Source organism: Grammomys surdaster, unplaced genomic scaffold (assembly GCF_004785775.1).
Source record: "Grammomys surdaster isolate TR1022 unplaced genomic scaffold, NIH_TR_1.0 125834, whole genome shotgun sequence".
Lineage (NCBI taxonomy): Eukaryota > Metazoa > Chordata > Mammalia > Rodentia > Muridae > Grammomys > Grammomys surdaster.
Genome location: NW_021620662.1, coordinates 789,721 through 810,137, shown reverse-complemented (window position 1 = coordinate 810,137; position 20,417 = coordinate 789,721). Strand labels below are relative to the sequence as shown.

Sequence of the window (20,417 nt, the reverse complement as noted above, 5' to 3'; positions counted from 1 at the left end):
CACATTATACACAACAATGTTTTTATAAATGGTACAGGACTATCAAAGAACAACTGAGGAACAGAATAGAGTGACCCCAAAATAGACCTCCTCATACAAAATCATGACTGTCACAAAGACACTAGCATAATCCAACAGGTGAAGAAAAACAAAAGTCAACAAATGTTGATAGAATAACTAGGAACATGATCCTTGACCACAACCCTACCTCTGTCACAAAAGCTAACTTGATAGCTAATATGAATGAAAATATAAATGATAAAGCCATAAAGGTGTTGGTGGAAAACAGGAAAAACCATGATGTGGGTGAAGGCTTCTCAGGCAGCTAGCTGATGACTGATACGTCTAACAGCAACATTTAAATGCTCACCAGAGACATACTTAAGAAAATGAGAATCGGCCAGGCGGTGGTGGCGCACGCCTTTAATCCCAGCACTTGGGAGGCAGAGGCAGGCGGATTTCTGAGTTCAAGGCCAGCCTGGTCTACAGAGTGAGTTCCAGGACAACCAGAACTATACAGAGAAACCCTGTCTTGAAAAACCAAAAAAAAAAAAAAAAAGAAAGAAAGAAAATGAGAATCAAGTTCCAGAATGTGAGTCAAGAGCTTCAAAACACATGTGGGCAGAGGCTTTCTGAATACAAGTCCTACTGCCCAGGAAGTGAGGCCGACAACAGGCAAAGAATATCTCTTGAAATTAAAATACCTCTGTGCTAATAGAAATAGCCAATCGGGTGCAGAGACAGTTTACAAACCAGGAGGAAACCTTTGCAGCTGACAGAAGATTGAGATCTAGAATATACAAAGAGCTCAAAAACAAAACAACAACAAAAACACTACACACAAAGTCAAATAGCACAGTCAATAAATGAGCTATAGACAGTCTTCAAAAGATTAACTGTAAATGGGCAATGAACATGAAAAAATGTTCATCATCACTAACCATCAGAGAAACAGAAAATGAAACTGCATTGAGTCTGTCTCTCACACCAGTCAGAATGACAGCCATTAAGAAAACAAATGACAAATGTTGGCAAGAATGCAGACCGAAGAGAACCTTTATATGTTGCTGATGAGATAGTACCTTAGTTTGCCCACTATGGAAATCAGTGTGGAGTTTCTCAAAAACACTAAAAATCGATAGAGCTACCACATGACCCAGCTACAGTAGCGCTAGTAACTTGCCCAAAGGACTCCGAGTCAATTGCAGGGATATCAGACATCAGTGTTTATTGCAGCACTATTCACAGTATGGAATGGAGCCAACACATGTGCCCCACAACACAGGGATGACAGAGAAGAGTGACATCCCGGTCTTACCTGTTTCACGACTGTGTGGTGATGCCTCTGTTTGAAGCCCTCACGATAGGGTTCAGTGAACTGAATATGCAATGAGAGCTGCCAAATAAGGTTCACCCTCCACTGTTCTGAAATTAAAAGTAGATGCAGTTTTAATATTTTTGAAGAAAAATAAATCAAAGCTATCGGCTCATCAGACTGAAATTCTCCACACTGGTAACCATATGATATCTTAACTGCCACACCTGCTGTTGGTGTTAGACTGTCGTGTAACTTAATATGCTGTGAATGTTTGGATCATAGATTTGTATTGGACAGATCGATCGCTTCCTATGTCTCTTGTCTTGAATCTCTAACAGGAAACAAGATTCATGTACCAACACAATGTATGCTGGAGACCATGCTGTGTGGCATGTGGTCGCCTAGTTCTGGTTGTAATGGTATAGAGCCCTCACATTTTTCAAACCTGTCCATCTGCTCCTTTGATAGTTTCTATTGCTCTATTTCAGTTGTGCTCATGGGAACTCACTTTCAGTCAACTAATGCTTAACATGGAGGGATGTATGTCTGAGTTTACAATGCAAATGAACTGGTTAAACATTGTGTTCCTTAACAGATACAAGCATGGCAGAAAGAACTAATTACAAGGAATGCTTCCACAGAAACTGTTGGTATGGACTTAGTGTTTCCCATAGATTATGATGCTATTTCCCCATTTCCAGAACATCTTCCAGAAGGACCACACAGAAAGGCACAGCACACACCATCTACTGATAAATGTAAAGGCTAACTGATAAACTAATGGAACACTAAATAACAGAGTAGCTTTTATGTGCACTTAGTGTGTAAGAATGCAAAAGCACAAATACCAAAGACAATAACCTATACTTTACACCAAAGCAGAGGTGTGAATTGGCACCTTTAAGGAACCAGTTCAAATATACATTTTTCTTTTTACCAAATAACATCACTTAAACAATAGAATGGGATACACTTTTAAAAGGGTCTATATACAATTGTTTTCTATAAAGAATGGTATCTGCTCTAATTATTATATAAAAAGTAAAAGACAATTGTGAAAGTTATTTCTTAGGCTTATTATGGCAGAGGTTTAATTTACAAAGGTTATAAAATGTGATATATCTGTGTATATACTATATATACACTTTTCAAGATAGGTATATGTCCTGATCCTTTTAATGCAGGTTTGAATTTGAAATTGCATTATATATACATATACTTTATTGTTCTAAATAAAAAATTTTAAGCACTTTAAAAAAAAGAAAGGCAAGTAAAGGAGAACAGTGGGTGGCTCAAGGAAGATAAACACAATCAGATCATCACTCCATTTAACAACTGTTTTAACTCCACTCTGTGGAGGGAGTGCATTCGCCCACTGGCAAGATGACAGACCACGGATGGTCCCCTGAATTTACCTAAGCTATCCTAATTGCAGGTTTGGACTAAACAGAACAGCTTATTTCCATCTGCCAGGAGCGCTCCTTCCAGGTGCTGCAGCCTAATGAAGCCTGCAGGAGCAGGGAGGGCATCAAGGCCTCCTTCCACGCTCTCCACAGCACACTGTGTACTTACGGCACGGCATTTGTACACTGGGGATCAAAACACCCATCTGAAAGTTCAACTTAGTAGCTCTGGAGGTTTGGATGGTATTCGGCACTTATGGGGCAGTTGCTAAATGCTAACCAAACAGAAGGATCAATAAACAGTATTTCAAGGTTTCAGCAAGGACTCTCAAGCCAAAATTCTCCACTCACTCAGTTCCCCCATAGCTGGAACACAACTGCTGGCAGCCCCCACCTTTAAGACCCTACTGCTATAACCAGAAGACCATTTAAAATTTTTTAAATTTCTCATGAAGAGCTAAAACATTAGGTCACTAAAATCCACTCGCCAATGGGAAGTTCTGAGGAAATTAGAGGAACGTGTTCGTCACCCTGTGACCAGCAAGGCCCCTAAAATCAAAGAGGTTAATCGTAAGTGACCAATATAGGAATTCCCCATATTGCAATAGCAAATTTACTGCAAGTCTAAAATTATCTCAAAATAAGAAAATGTTCCTATCACTGACAACAGGCAGAATCCCAGGCCACATATGAAAAGAGAAAACTAAGGGAAGCCAACCGTAGTGAGGAACACAGAAGAGCAGAGGCCTGAGGAGAAAGAACAAACCATAGCTTCCAGCTCCTAACCTTGTCAGGGACCAGTCACACTTTACAATACTGCCTGCTGTTAGGAAAATCCTGGGCCTCCCCAAAGGTCCCTGCCCTGCAAAGAAAGGTAAATCATTCTCCAGTCAAAGTGATGTTTCCAATCCAGACCTTAACATTCCTGGCAGAGAAAACATACCAAAAATAAATCTTTTTAAAATGTATTTATACCTACAAACACAAAAGCCTTTTAAGAGTATATGATACGATGTGATACAATACCTAGGGGTGCTTTATACCACAGTACAACATTGGAAAGAGCTTCCGGGAACTTGAAGCAATGACAGAGCGCCCTGGGTGCAGTCTACCTGTGTACCAGCCTTCTGTCGGCCACCGTTACTCTTGCCCCAACCACTATTCACTTGTTTTTCAGCTGAGAAAGACAACAGAGGTAAATTTCACACTTCACACAAGAATGGACTTTCAGATGCTGCCCTGGGTCTCCAAGGCCACAAGCCACATCTGCTAATGTATTTTGTACCATCCCTGGCTCAGTGCCCCATGAAGGTAAAGAGTTTAATAAATGCTTCCAGTGACAGCAACAGCTAACGAGCAAGCTTTCTTCCCACCTCAGCTACTGTCCTCAGGTGATATTTATCAAGCACTCATTTGTATAAGGTTAGCCCTATGCTAATACTGCTTGCATTCTTCCCAAATAATGCTAAACACATACCTCAGCGAACACTTCCAAACTCCAGAGATCTAAGGACTGTCTGCATTTGTCTGGGGCGGGGGTGGGAGGGGCAGATGTTTCAGAAGGACTCTTTCTTCAAAGTCATGTATAATTTCTAGGGACAGCTCATAGGCCAGCTCATGGGGGAGGGTCTAAAGGAGGTCTACAATAGGGGCTATAAGAGCAGACTGACAACCCAAAGAGTCAGCCGTTACTTTGTTATAGGACTCTGTGGGCTCTGATTCCAAATTACTTATTTGGGATTAGCCTATGATTGTAAGCCTTTCAAGAGTACACTCTTGAAAGAGTAACTTGGAGAGCCTCTCTATAAAGTATACAGCCAAAGGTTCTGGATCAATGGTGTGCTGCTGATGACCTAGAGAGCACCGACAAGGCAGCATGTTCTCTCCCATCCCCCAGGCTCCAGCCTGGGCCCACAGCAACAGCAACAGCAACCGGCCTTCAGTCCCTATGCTGTTGGGGAACCTCTAGATTGCCAGATCCTGCCAAAAGGCTAGGGACTCCAAAGCCATTGAGACACAACCCTGGCCAATGGTCAGACCTCTGTACACTTCTCAGCATTAGACTGTGCATGAAGGTAAGGCCCCCAGAGTTACTGCCCCTGTTTTGTCTCTCCTACACATTTCTAAGGGTTTGTTTTTCATTTGTAAGTGCTATATCTCTCAGATATTCTATGAGTAAATTAAAACCGAGTTATCAGAAGCACAGGGTCATGTAAAATCAAGAAATACTGTTTGTTACACAGCTGTTACTTCCCTCCCTAGTTCCATCTCTGTCTCTCCCTGGCCTTCTGTGCACTTGCCTAGGTGAGGGTTTCCTGGCTGCTTCCTATGCCACTCCTCCAGCCTTTGCCTCAAACCAGTCCTTTTAGGTTTTATTTCTAGATTCTGTCTTCCTTTGAATCTTTCAGACTCAAAATACCTCAGGAAAAAACTCTGAGTTCAACTACTCCTGTGTTCAAGCTCTGCAACAGTTATCTTCTACTTAAATAATATATAACATGGTCTCTCTGATGAATTCTAGCCTGCACCTTGCTTTTCAGTTCCAGATGCCCTCTAGCTCTGTGAAGAGGCAAGACTGGCTCTCAGAGTGTCCTCAGACTCACAAGAGAGGAGCAATGGAGCTTTTCAATGGGCCATTAGAACCTTCAGAATAAATATCAGGACTGGTGTGTAGCTCAATGGTACAACATCTGCCTAGCAGTCACCAAATCCTTGCTGTCCCTTGTAACTCCAAAATGAATAGGTTAGTTAATAGTCATAGATGCCCTTTTGTTTATTTACTACCCCAGGCTTATTTAAAAGCTGGACACAGTACCACATACCTATAGCTCAGACACTTGAGAGGCTGCTTGAAATCAGGATCCAAGGCCAGCCTAATAATTATCAAATACTAATAAATGTATATTGAATAGAAGAAGGTAATAAAGCTAACTGGAGTTTAAAATATTAACTGGGGTATTATGACTTTTTAAAGTTGTCTTCTAAAATAGCTAGTCTCTTTCTCACAGTATGTCTTCCCTTAGAAACTCAGTGTAGCTATCCCAGCATAGAGGAAGAACTGTAGGCACTGCACGCCACCCTAGGTTGGAGACCTCAGCTACAATCAGCCAGCTCTTGCTCAACACTGTAGAAGTCTCAATTTTACCTTAAATGCTAATTAAAATGTCACAACAGATTTCCTCTTTGGAAAGATGAGATGTGCCTTCTGTCCTAGGAAGCAAAGTTGGTTTGTAAATAAAATTAAAAAGTGATCGCCACAGTTTTAAATCTCTTCCCAACTGATTTCACTGTTTTTATCTCTGCAATTCAGCACTCTTACAGGGATGTCTTTTTTATTTGATGAAAATACTTCCCTGACAAAGGTCATAGAAAATTCACTGGAGCCTTGTAGTCCTGGTAAATATTGTATTAACTATCCTTCCCAAACCACACCACCCTTCCCTATCTACTCACTGCCCAGGTCAATTCCCTCCCTCTACTTCCCAAAGCCCCATTTGAATTCTACCTCCAGATGCAGGTAGTGCCTGCCCTTAGTTCAAGAACATGATTTATTAATGTGTATGTGCTAGACTTTGAAATCTGATCTTTAGCTTTTGGAAGAGACCATATGGCAAAACACCCTTAAAGAAAAGCCGCTGACCAAGTCTTGGCAGACTATCATTCTCCTGGGGGTAGTATCATCTGTCCCACTTTGTCAAAAGAGCCTTCTCAAGTCTGACTCCTGATTCTTTCCATCTCTAACTCTAAGCAAATGAAATCGGTTTGCAGATGGTCCAGCACTCAGAAGATTATCAAATGGCTTCCCATTTTTAGAAACCCCAAATTATTCAGTGCTAGTCACAGAGTATGAAAGAACAGTTTTATTTGTGGCCACTCCGTTTATTATCAATGCCCTTGAACAACATACAATCTTGTCGGTCCACAGCACGCTGGGACAACTAGCATACCCCATTGGGTGCACACCAGGGTGTGCTGAAGCAGGGTCATTTCCCTGTCTTAATGCAGTCATTACACGGTTGGTGTCGGCCCACGTTTTCAATACAGTTAAAGAATTTAAAGGGTTGCTGCACTGAAACATTTGTTTTACTACATTAACTTCACATTTTCATCCTAAAATTGGACCAGGCCTGCTCTGTCACTCTGCACTTGTCCCTTACTTGTCTTTGAAGAAACAAGGAAAAGTTGTAGCTTCACTAAAACCTTAGGGCAATGTGAAAGATGCTCAATTCTTCTGACCCACTTAGCCAATCCAGGTCCCATTGACTTGGGTGCTTCCCCACAAGTGTTCCTGGTCCAAGGTTCCAAGTGCTTTACTGTGGCAATGCCCGACACAGAGGCCTCTGGTCCTCAAATATCCAGATTCTCAGATCCCAAATCAATTCTATTCTTGCCCTCCATATTACTAATTAGAATTCTGCTCAGATTTGCTTTGAGCATAAAATGGAAAGGATTCCTTTGTGTGTGACTCTCAGACTTAAAAATAAGTATGTGCTACATTCTATTTTTTTAGGTTGGTTTTCTTTTCTTTGTTTTTTGAGGCAGTGCCTCCACATAGCCCTGGTTATCCTAGAACTTGCTGTGACCACACTGGCCTCAAACTCAGAGATCCACCTGTCTCTTCCTCCCGAGTACTGGAATTAAAGGGATGTACCACTACTGCCCAGCTTTCTTAGGGTTATATTTCAGCAACTGCCGATTTCAGCAACTGCTGATACCAACTCAACTTCACTAATAGTAACTCAAGTACAACTACTTAAAAACTATTCCACTTGATCTAGTAAGTCTCCTCGGATATTTTTAAAACATGTATCATTGTACACATTTCTTAAAAAAAAAAATCTCTCAACTCACTCAGAAGCATTGACCGGAAAGAACCTTCATTGTTTAAACTGACCAGTGACCATTGCCAGATTGAGGTTATTTTTCCAATGGCCATGAGTTAAACTGAACATGAATGGGACCTTCACCATGGGGCCAGGGGGAGTTCATTAAGTACATTAAGTTCTAAAGTAAACCTTCTAAGAACTATCATAGCACTAACCTCAGATATCTTTTTAGATACATCCTGTAATCAATCAAGATCTTGGAAGCTAGGTGACGGGAACTCAACTCACATTCACACAAGCAAAGCAGGAGACATTTTAGCTCACCTAGCTAGAAAGAGATCACGGCAGCTCACTGCACAAGAAAACTGGAACGGGGACTGTGACGCTCCAAGTTCATTTGCTCTTACCCATCTGTACCCTACCCTCTACTTATCAAGTCTCTGCCTACAGGCTTTCTTCTTGCCTTCACCATGGGCAGCCTTCCCCTCTGTGACCTCAGGAATAAGCTATCATTTGGCCTTCATTTCCATCCTAAAACCATAAATGTTTCCAGCGCTGTCTCATAAAAAATATCTCAAGAATGACTCTCGTGATTCTAACTGCATCCCACATCTTCCCTGAAGATATTGCTGCAGTCTGGAAAAATCACATGCCTATTCTCACGGCTAGAAATAAGAGGAAAGAAATAGGTTATAGATGAGCACAATTATTTTCTCCTCCAAAGCCACATGAAATGGGAAAGAAGCTCCCAGCAACAAGGGGACATAACGAGGATGAGCACAGAACTCTCTGAGCCACGGCATCATCATCTACTCCAAATTGCCACTGACCTTTCCATGCAGAGGTGGGAAGGCCATCTATTCAAGTGTGACTGCTAGACTTGATGCAGTTTTTCAGAAGAGCAAGACAACCTGCCCCTCAGACTGCGTGTCCATTGTGCAGTAGATGAATACATTCCTGAACAACAATACCATATAGATGCACTGTGAATACTCACAAATAGGTCCTTAATTTCATTACTGCTCAGCTCTTATCAAAAGCTTAAAGGAAAGTGCATTGCATGATTCTCTGTCACCTTAAAAATGGCTGTCTTTCCACCAGCAAGGTTGTCCTTGGCTTCCTGTCAAACAGGCTTTGGTTTGTCCTAGTTTGCTTACCGTCACTGTGATAAAGACATGACCAAAAGCAACATGGCTAGAAAAGGGTGTGTATGTCCTGATCCGAGTCCATCACTGAGGAAACCCAAGGCAGGAACTCAAGCAGGGAAGGAACCTGAAGGCAAAAGGTAAAGCAGAGGCCAAGGAGGAATGCTGTCTACTGATCTGTCCTCCAGACTCATGTTCAGCTACCTTTCTCATAACTCCCAGGACCACCTGCTCGGGGTGGCAGGACCCTAGACCCTCCCACGTCAAGCACTGTTCAAGAAAATACCACACAGACTTGCCTACAGGGCGATCTGACGAAGGCATTTTCTCAGTTGAGGTTTCCTCCTCCCATATGAATCAGTTCATGTCAAGATGACAAAACAAACTAGCCAGTACAGGCTTTATAATGAAACTTATCCCTGCCTCAAGTGACTCAGGTCTAACTCTACCTTCGGATTGAAGACCAGTGGGCCCTGGTGGAACAGGTTAAAGGTGACTCATTTCAGACAAGAAAACATGTGGCATCTGCAGAAGGGGTTCTGGGCCAAGCTTTCCAGTTCCAAACAATGGACAGAACTTATTCTACTTCTGAACATACTATAGCTGCTTTACAGTTCATCCAGGGGCCAGCCTAAGAAAAATGCATGGGAGACAGAAAGAGAGGGTCCTTCCTTATTACAGTGAAGCCAACTGGTCCTAAAACTTAGCACAGAAATATCTGCTGTGAGACACAAAGTCCTTTAAATTAATAAGTTGGAGATGGAGTGCTCTGAGTTTATAATGACAGACATGGCAAAAAACTCTGCCCAGAATGATCACAGTGGATAGTTCGTCGTGGATTTTAAACGCAGATTCTGTGTTGGTACTATAAAAATTCTATAAAGGTTATTTTCATTTCAACATATGGGCATATATTTAGTAGCTTGTTTTACATAGAAGTTGTTTTTCATATGAAACTGGTGATCAGTATTGATACCATCTTTCTAACATAAAACATACATTCATAGTTTACAGTTTGGAGTCTGTAATAGACTGGTAACTTTAATATAGATTATAAAGATGCCTGTAACTGTGAGTGCAGAATCTTTGTAAAGCTTCTACAAGTTTCAGAGTGGCTCATGGTTGTATCATCCATACAGAATTAAAAAGCACTTTTTGTTGGCAGGTCTTTCTAGAAATTTTTCTAAAGTGTTAAACTTTGTTTGCTGAGAAATGTCATCTTTTTGCTCTTGTATTTTGGTTCATATAATGCTTAGCCAAATTATTAAGTTATGCCACTAGTAAGTAAAGTTTGCATAGATATGCACAAAGCTGACTGCTGGCTAATGTAAGGCCCAACTAGAGAAGGTCCAGAAAGGTCTGCTTTCTAAGCCAGGTTGCTAACAACACAGCATGCTGTGGGCAACATTCTTGAAAAGAACAACTGCACTGATCATGAGAGCTGATTACTGAGTCCCCATGCTGCCTTTGCTGGGTGAGCACAGCTCTCAGCCCTCAGCGCAGAGGCTTCTGCTTACAGCAGATGGAGACCATTATAGAAAGACTCAGCTGGTTAAGATGCAGAGAACAGCTGGCCACAGGTTGCCTACCACTGATTGTCTCATCTACAATGACACCCCCAAACCTAAGATTCAAGGAACGTTGTGGGAGAGGATGTGGGAAGACTGTAAGAGTCAGAGGATCATGGCATCTGCTGCAAGAATAGTGTCTTTTATATACAACAGGGAGGCAAGGTAGCACATGTGAAATCTTAACAATACAGATGCCTAAACAAGACCTGTAAAACGATAGAACCAACTGACAGTCAGTGTGGATGGGAGAAATCCCACAGGGCCCACCCTTAGATAAAGCGCTACAAGCAATGAATGATTGATGAGTGAGCGAGAATCAGTCTTCTCCAGGGATGAGCCCTGATGAGTGATCCAGTCTCAAGTAGTCAGTCTTAAACAAATATACATGTCAGCAACACCAAGCAAACTAAGCAGGCTGTGTTTATAAATTCATATGAGTGTGTGTGTTTAGCAATAATAATTAAAGAATAAAAGGTAATGAATTTGAGAAAGAGTCAGGGGATACAGGAATTGGAGGAAGGGGAAAATGATGTAAATTAGTAACCATATATGAAATTTTCAATAAATAAATGAAAACTTTCCATTTTTATTATTTTTATATTTTTAATTAGAACATAACTCCTTTCTTCCCTCCAACTCCTATCTTGCACCTCTCCCTGCTTTTGCTCAAATTCGTGGGCTCTCTCTCTCTCTCTCTCTCTCTCTCTCTCTCTCTCTCTCTCTCTCTGTGTGTGTGTGTGTGCGTGTGTGTGTGAGTATGTGTGTGTGTATGTGCGCATGTACACGCACGTGCGCACACATTCCTAAATATATAAATATATAAATATCCGTTCAGTCATACTTGTGTTTGACTAACCATTTGGATAACCAACTTGGGGGTTTTCCCTGAGGAAAACTATTTCTCCCACCATCAGCATTTCTAAGTTGGCTGTAGTTCTTTCTCTAGGGTTGGTCCTGAGGAAGATCTCCCCTAATCCATGTTATTCTGTTGCTTTATAGTCCTTGATTGGGTCTTGTTTAGGCTCTCATGTTATCGATACTTCATGGATGTAGCTTCCCTGGCATTTCTAGGAGACAGTCTCACAGATGGCTTCCTGTTCCTCTCTTACAACTAATTCTCTAGCCCCTCTTCCCTGAGCCTTCAGTGCAAGAGTTGTTATAGATGCATCAGTTGAGACTGAGTTCATGATGTCTGTTCTCTCAAGTTTTATCAGTTGTGCTTTTCTGGACCACTCTCCATCTCTTGCAAACAGGCTTGTTTTTAATAAGATGTAAGAGCTACACTTGTCTGTAGGTATAAAGGTAAATACTTAGACTGCAGCTAGGAATTAATCTTATTAAGTAAAGTGGTGGCTATAGGCTGTCCTCCAAGATCCATGGCATCACTAGCCCTGGAGAGCTGGCTAAGTTTCTATAACCAGATATGATTTCTCTCTTGTATGGGCCTTAAGCCTGATTAGACAGCTATTGGTTGGTTACTACCAAGATATGCATATGACTACCACACCCTTAGGATAACCCTGCCATGCTGGTTGTTATTTTAGTTCATAAGCATGATAGCTGGGTCAGACTGTTGGTTGCTCCCCTCCCTAGAAGCTTGTGTGGCACCTTCCAGTCATCAGGGAGGAGGCTTTCAGGTCAAATCAAGTTCAGATCCTCTGGATCCTGGGTCTGAAGTGTAAGGCGTCTTCAGCAATCGGGTGTTTTCTTTATTCTCTGAGAGGCAACCAAGAGTAAGAGCAATAGCCTATGTCTAGGGAGTCTCTTGACTCCCCTGACCAATAATGTAAAAGAGGGTTTCTCTTGCCTGGTTTTGGGGTTTTTCTTATATGGTCTATGGCTCCTGGGGGTTGCATTTCAGCTCAGACAAGACAGATCGGCATGAAAGTCAGTTAAGGAAAGTTCTGGCTTAGCATAGATATGATTTATAAACATTTCCTTTATTTGATTGGTTATCTTCTCACGTTCTTGATATCTTTTGATACACTGTGGTGGTTTGACTAAGAATGACTCTCAAAAGGTCATATATTTGAATGCTTGGTCACCAGGGAGTGGCGCTATTCAGAGGTGTGGCCTTGTTAAAGGAAGTGTGTCACTGGAGGTGAACTTCAAAGTTTCAAAAGCCCAAGCCAGGCCCAGTGGTTCTCTCTCTCCCTGTTGCCTGCAGATCCAGATATAAAACTCTCAGCTCCCTCTCTAGCACTGTGTCCTCCTGTATGTTGCCAAGCTTCCTGTCATGATGACAATAGACTAAACCTTTGAAGATAAGCCAGCCCCAATTAAATGCTTTCTTTTATGAGAGTTGTCATGGTCCTGGTATCTCTTCACAGCAATAGAACACTGATGAAGGCATAAAGTTTTTGTTATCTTTTGGTTTGGGGGTGGGTTTTTTTTTAAAAATTTTATTGCTCAGTTTTGTATCTTGTATGGTAAAAGTCTAGATACAAAGTACATTGTACATATAAAAGCACTTATTAATCACTTTGCATATATTATGCTTATATGCCTTTAACTCTACATACTTCTCCACAATGTCAGATATAGGGGCTAAGGATGTACCTCAATTCAGAGTGCTTGCCTAATGGATGAAAAGCTCTGTGTTCCATTGTAGCACTTTGTAAACTGGGTATGGTGATGTGTGCCTGTTACCCCAGCACTTGGAAGGTAAACATATGAGAACTGTAAGTTCAATGTCAACCTCAATTGCAAGTGAGTCTGAGGCCAGCCTGGGTTTCATGAACCATACCTCAAAAGTGCTCCACCTCCTTAAAATTTCTTTTCAGACACACAGATCTTCACATCTCCAGTCACAGATGCACTAAATGCTAAAATTACTAAAATCATTTAAAAATAATAGTTGTGCATATTGATCATTTAAAAGATTTTATAGATGGGTCCAGAGATACGGTTCAGTGGTTAAGACAACTGACTATGGGGATGAAAAGATATCTCAGCAAATAAGAGCACCAGCTACTCTCCCAGAAGACCCAGGGTTCAATTTCCAACACCCACATGACAGCTCACATCCCTCTGTAACTCTGGTTCAAGAGGATGCAACCCCTCTTATGACTTCCCCACTCTTCTTTTTTTCATGACGTAATTTTTTATTGAAAATAGATTTCTTTTGGCTTTCATGCAATATATTCCAAACATGGTCTCCCTTTTCTCATCTCTGATACACTAAGGTTTTTAATTATTATGAATTCCAACTTATTGTTTCTGTCAGTTTCTTCCTTTCCTATGAATGAGTTATAAGTCACTACATCTTTATATGCTTTGTTTCCTTGAGAACTGGCTAAGAATCAAAAATATATAAAGAGTTCTTAAAACTCAACAATAAAAGTTGATTCAGTTCAAAAATGGGCAAAGAACTCAATAGAATTTTCTTCAAAGTAAACAGGCCAGTAACGGATGAACAAATGAAAAAAAAAATCTACACTACTGATCAATAACAAAACATATGTGGAAACCATGACAGGAAACTACTCCACACCCACCAGAACGTCTATCATACAGGAACTATTATTTAGAGCATAAGTGTATAACAACTGTTGGTAAGGATACAGTAAAATAAAACCATCATATATGATTAGTGAGAATATAATATGGTACATCTACCATGAAACATTTTGTGGTTCCTTAATAAGTGAATGAATCAGTAATCCTGGCTATATCCAAACATATAAATGTTCACAGAATCTCAGTTCTTAATAACCAAAAGATGGAAATAACCCAAGTTAAATAAAGATAAATATAAAGATTGTAATATAAAATATAGTAAAACATTATTCATCCATAAGCAGGAATAAAACACTGAAGGAACTTCTACATAAACTGCAAAACATGGAGCTGAGTAAAAGAAGCACACACACGGTCACTTATTAAGTATTTTATATGAAACATCCAAAATAGACCATTATAATCACAGAGAAAGCAGACTCACAGTCATTCAACAAGTACAAAGGACTCTTAAGGAGTAATAAAAAGTTTTAAAATTAGAAAGGCAGAGGTTGCACACCATTATAAACATGCTCCATGCCACTGAGTTTTCCATTTGAAGTGGTCATCTATGGATGAATTCAGGGTGATGACTTCCCGCTCGTATATTTGAACTGAGAAGAGAGAGCCATAAAGAATCAGCACACCAAGTCAGCCAGTTGCAGCAGGCTGGACTAAATCTTAAATGTTGGAAACTGAGGTTTGTATACACCATAGACCCAAAAGCTGCCTCCACTTTAGTGGGGGTTAGGCCCCTCAGGATCTTTTCTCTCAGAGGAATATGCAGCTCCAGCTTCTGCATGATGATGCTGAGATACAAGTTTATGTCCACAGCACTGCACTTCCAGTAACAGAAAACCTACCACAGCACCTTCTCGGGGGAGCAGGTTATGAGGTGAAATAGAAATAACAGAGAAATAAAAATAAATGCTATGGTACTGATCTTAACCAAAAGCAGAAAACCTCTCTCCGGGTTTGACTGCAGTCCACCTCTAGCAGTGCTTTAGATGAGCTGCCATCTAGTTAAGGATAAACTTTCAAATAAACTTTAATTTTCCTTACAACATTTCCTTTCAAAATATTGGCTCAATTTTCACCCATGAGTATAGCTTTTATCATAAAACTTAATCTGAAATTATCTCCTGTCTAGATCTCTCTTTTACTGTCTATTTTTATTTAACTATTAAAGATTCTATTACTTTATGCATATAAGTGATTCACCTGCATGGCTGTTGGAGCATCACATACATGTTTGGTGCCCACAGAGGTCAAAAAAAGGCATTGGATGCCCTGAGACTACATTGTGAGCTACCATGTTGTGCTGGAAACTGAACCCAGGCCCTCTGTAAGAACAAGTGTTTCTAATCACTGAGCCAATTGGTCTGTCCTTCTTAAACCACAGGAAGCTAAAACTGCTTCTCAGAACTAGCTTCTAATGTAATTATTCTTCCCATTATATCACATAATGTTATCATTTTAATAGTGATTAAACTATATGGGTATTTTAATGTTGACATAAGTCCATTGTTTAAACAAGCACAGTTGACCAGGAAAAAAATGACTCAATAGCTTTTGCTTCCTTACTCACTTTCCAGCCTTCCTCTCCATTAACAGCCCAGTGTACACATGTTTTTATCAGTAGGAACAATTCTCTAATTGCACTTTGGAAAAATGTATGACTGTGCTAATGCCCAAAAAGCATGAGAGGAGTAAACACTTCTAAAACCACACAGGTCAGAGAAGAAACCTCAAGAGAATTCTTTAAAGATTTTTAACTAAATGAAAAAAAATACAAAATCTGTGAGGTGCGGAAGTAATGCTTAATAGGAAATTAGAGCATTGAACAGGCACATCAGTGCAGAAGAAAGACCTACAGTTGATCTATGCACAAGCAGAGGGAGGAGTAATTTTAAAAACTCAACTCAAGAAATCAATGAAACTGAAAAATCAGAAAACTACAGAGCAAGTCAACTAAGTCAGTCAGTTGCTGTCTTTTGGCATAATCAATGAAATTGATAACTCTTAGCTCAGCCCCATTAACTAAGACAAAAAAATAAAGAACACAACTTATTGATAATAGAAATGAAGGGTGGGCCATCACTTCTGACCCCTCAAACCCTGAGAAAACAATGGGGGGAGGTTGTTACACACAGCTTTAAGTTTGTAGATTTAATGACCTGGATGAAATGAACTAAGGAGGAAATTCTACCAAAACTCACATACAAGATGATCCGAGTAGGCCTGTGTAGAGTAAAGAGACACAGGGTCTAGCATCTTTCCAAATCAGAGAGGACCACATACAGATAGGTTCACTGCTGAATTTAACCAGACATAGAAGGAAGTCACACCTATCCTCTATAATCTCTCCCAGAAAACAGCAAGAGAATACTTCCAAACATACGAGGTCAGCATACAGATAACAGGTTACCAAGCAAAGACAGAAAAACTACATACAAGCATCTTTTTATGAACACAAATGCAAAAATCTGCAAGAAAATATTAGAAAACAGAACCCAACAACGTAGACAACAATGGAGACAAAAGCATGTGCAGCTCGCTGTAACGGCATGCAGCTGTAAGCACAACTCCTTGGAAGTCTAAGGCAAGAGGATGTTGTGACCCCAGTTTTGAGCCTATCCTAGGCTCAAGAAGAAAGCAAAAACATGTAATCTAAAGGGATGATAAATGCATTTGGAAGCCAGGCATGACGGCGCACACCTTTAATCCTTCCAAGTATAGATTTCAGAGGCAGAGGAAGGAGAATCTCTGAGTCCAAGACCAGCCTGGTCTACAGAATGAGATCCAGAACAGCCTGGGCTACACAGAGAAACCCTGTCTCCACTCACCACCCCCATGACCACCACCCACCAAAAACAAAAGAAAGAAATGTATACGGGCTCGGAGGAGATGGAGCTGGGATTTTGTCATGTCATGCTCCATTTAATAACACTGCCCAGTTACTTATCTTTCTAACTGATAATTGTCCAATCCATACAGCATTAAATCACTTTAGAAAAAAATTCATATCAAACTCTTTTGCTACCTCAGTTAAGATGCAGTAATTTAATACTGATTACCTAGGTAACTAAAAATCCAACACTTATCAAAACCAAAGTAAAAGGTTTCATGCTAGATTGGCTTCATATCCACCTTTGTATTAGTGATGACAGACTGCAAGTCTACGCCTTAACAAATACCTCAGTGAGGTACAAGAGCCTAATGGAAGCTCCCAGGAAAGCAGCTTTCTGGGTTCAGACCCTGTCAACAACGGCAGGACACTGCAGCTCCAGAGCCCAAGTAAGCACTGGACAGTACTGTGCTCCTGTGCTGTTGCAGAACATATTTATTTTCTATGGTGTTTTGGCAAGCTGTTTTATTAATTTGTTTGAACAACGGGGGGAAAATAGATAGACCAAAAAATTTCATTACCCATAAGATTTATCACAGATAATAGCAATTAATCAAATTTTTCTGCTGGTGTAGAAAACCAGCCACACAAATGATGGCATAAGGATCAATGGAGTATTTGTTTCTCTCTTCTGAAAGATCACTAGTAAAGGCTAAAGGTGTTACAAGCCCAGTGACAGAGCATATGCCCAGCTCGTGTGAGGCCAGAGGTGTGACTGTCTGCACCAAAACAAACAAAACAAAACAGAATATCAATTGGCATAATGCTGATCACATTTTTGTGGTCGTTTACAATCCACTTTTAAAGAAAGGAACTTTATTTTTGCTTAATAAAAAGAAATTTGGGGCTGAAAAGGTGGCTCTGTGAGTGAGGACCCATGTGCAATACAGAAACATCGGTAACTCCAGTTCCAGAAGATTGGATGTCCTCTTCTGGCCTCTGTGGGCATCAGGCATGTATGTGGTGCACAGACATACATGCAGAAAACATCCATACACATAAAATATACAAATAAACCCATAGTCTCTTTCCATGATTTGCTCGTAACATGATCGCATTCTTTTATATGTACACACGTGCATAGTAACACAGGTACACTTGACTATAAAACACATACAAAATATACAGGCTAATTTGAAAATAAAGCTTTAGAAATTATCTTTGGTGTTTTAGGTAAGCACATTTTATTTGGAAATGTTCTGTATATCAAAATGGCAAAGATATACTTCTTACAAATGTTTAAGCTTCTAAATTCATGTCTATGACCTAAATTAAGGAAAGTCCCTCTTCCATGACTGGGCAGTTTATTCTACAAAATAACTTGACTTTGAATGTTTAAGCTGCTTCTATCACTGCTGGGATCTCTGAAATTTAAATTCTGTGTACTTTGCTCTCCGTACCAAATCTAAACCGCACAGGGAGCTTCGCTCCTATGATCTTCATATTTACAAAGCCATATTTGCATAGTGAAAACCTGACTCTGACTGTCTGTCCTGTCAGCCACATCCCTGAGATACTCAGGGCAGAGGCAGCAGGACTTTCCAGTGCCATGGCACTCTGCCAGCTAAAAAGGCATTGAATATAAGACACACAGCGCTGTATCCATGGTAGGCAATCTACTGAAAAATATCCAGTGTCACCTACAATTTCAGCTATCTTGTGACTAACAATACCTCACAGAATTAGGCTTAGATTTTTGCTTCTGGGAATGTCTAAACTTAAAACTGCCTTGAATACATTGATAACGTCATAAGCAAGATGAGGTCCTTAACTCCAAGGCCACAATAAACGATAGAATAAATAACGATAAACAGCTTAAATGCTCTACATGTAAACTAACACAGTCCTCCAAACAGCACTATGAGATAGTATACCGTTATTTCCCGGGTTATTGCTGAGAGACTAGATAACTTGTTCCAAATGACAGAGGAAGGAACAAGGAATTAAGCCAAGCAGACCATCTCCCAAGTAAACCTTGATTTTACAGTATTATATAGAGTACCTAAATACTTTAATTTTTATTTAAAATGAAAGACTTTTTACTTGAGTAAAATGATTGACTTCAACCTAATTCAAGAGGAGGGAAATATATTTTTCTATGTCTAGTAACTTAATAACAAATATAAATTAGCAGGCTCTACCCAGTTATTTAGCGGTTCTTTTAGTTGCTGTCAAATCAAAATGGTTTTGGAGGCCTAGAAAAAAAAATTGGCCACCAGGTTCCCATTGTTACTAATTAAAAAAATTTTTTGTGTGGTCCTTTCCTTTCTCTGTATAAATTTTTAAATTTCTTCTTGTCCTGTGGCCATTTTCCACACTGGCAATTACAAGTCATTAAAACTGCCTCTCATAATAGCCTCGTAGTGACCATAAAGTCCTTCTGCCACCTGAAATAGCTGAAAGTCTATAAACAGTAGCAGGGTCTGCTCTAATTCTAATGACTTCCAATCAATCAAAATGAAGAAAATGAGGTTTTGTAGAAAATGGAAGAACATTCAGGGTGACACTCTATGGAGCATGCGCAGGACTCTGGCTATCAATACCTGTTCTTACTTCATCAAGTCAAAACTCAGACATTAAAGAAAAGCACAGGTGCAGAATCAGCAGCTGTCGTGCTATGAGGGCTGGACTTGTACTGAGCACATCTAGTACAGAGGAGAATTTAGATCAGGTAGGCAAGCCACAGGATCAAGTTTTGTATAGAGAAGGAAGTATTGGTCAGTATCTAGTCTCACAGACAGAACAGGTACCAGGGTTCTTGTTCTCAGGAAGGAAACAGGCAAAGGAAGAGCAGGACTGGGACCCAAGTACATAAACAGAACACTGAAGGGAGACTTGAAAGTGTTCCTTTTGTCTTTCTTTTTCTCTTGCCTCTCCTCTACCAACAAAGACACCTTTTATTTGTTTTGTTTTCAGACAAATTATCCTGAAATTTGGAATTCTCTTGCCTCAGCCTCCAAAAATCACAGTGTCCAGCACCTTGCCTGGGCCACCAGTGATCTCTCCGCTTGACTTTTATCCCAAGACACAGGTTCATGTTCTCAGGCTCTGTGTGCACACGTGTTCTCTTGAGCCACATCTAAAACATGAATTAGGAGCATGGCTTCCGGTGTCGCTGGTGGACATGGGTGAAGAAGGAGCAGGCCCTCGCTGCTCCTCCTCTCTCTCTCTCTCTCTCTCTCTCTCTCTCTCTCTCTCTCTCCCCCCTCCCTCCCTCCCTGCCTCCCTCCCTCTCTCTCTCTCAACATGGCAGGAGTGGAGGTTGCAGTGTCCTTCAGGGGCCACCTGAATGGCCACCTGGATCCAGATGACAGGGAAGAGGGAACCTCCAGCAAGGCCAAGGAAGCCACCAAGAAGAAAAGGAAGAAGAAGAAGAAGAAGAAGAAGAAGAAGAAGAGGAGGAAGAGGAGGAGGAGGAGGAGGAGGAGGAGGAGGAGGAGGAGGAGGAAGAGGAGGAAGAAGAAGGGCAGCTAAGGGGCTGTGTCACCAGTGCAACAAGAACTTGATAAAGAATCAGGAACTTCGGTGGATGAAGTAGCAAACAGTTGAAGAGACAAGCACTGGGGGAGAAAGAGAGATTATGACGACGATGAAGATGGAGATGGTGATGTTGATGGTGCAACTTGGAAGAAGAGGAGGAGGAGGAGGAGGAAGAGGAGGAGGAAGAGGAGGAGGAAGAGGAAGAGGAGGAGGATGAAGAGGAGGAGGAGGATGAAGAGGAGGAGGAGGATGAAGAGGAGGAGGAGGA

At 40.8% G+C, this 20,417-nt stretch overlaps 1 protein-coding gene and 1 pseudogene across 1 annotated transcript in view; one reads left to right on the top strand and one right to left on the bottom strand.

Moving 5' to 3' along the window:
• The window catches only part of Fam160a1 (family with sequence similarity 160 member A1), a 158,276-nt gene that overhangs the window by 125,614 nt on the left and 12,245 nt on the right, over positions 1-20,417 (bottom strand). The window contains exon 2 of the mRNA XM_028789475.1: positions 1,319-1,425. The gene's annotated coding sequence lies outside the window, so the exon portion shown is untranslated. The remainder of the gene's footprint in view (positions 1-1,318; positions 1,426-20,417) is intronic.
• The window catches only part of LOC114640543, a 1,802-nt pseudogene continuing 1,300 nt past the window's right edge, over positions 19,916-20,417 (top strand).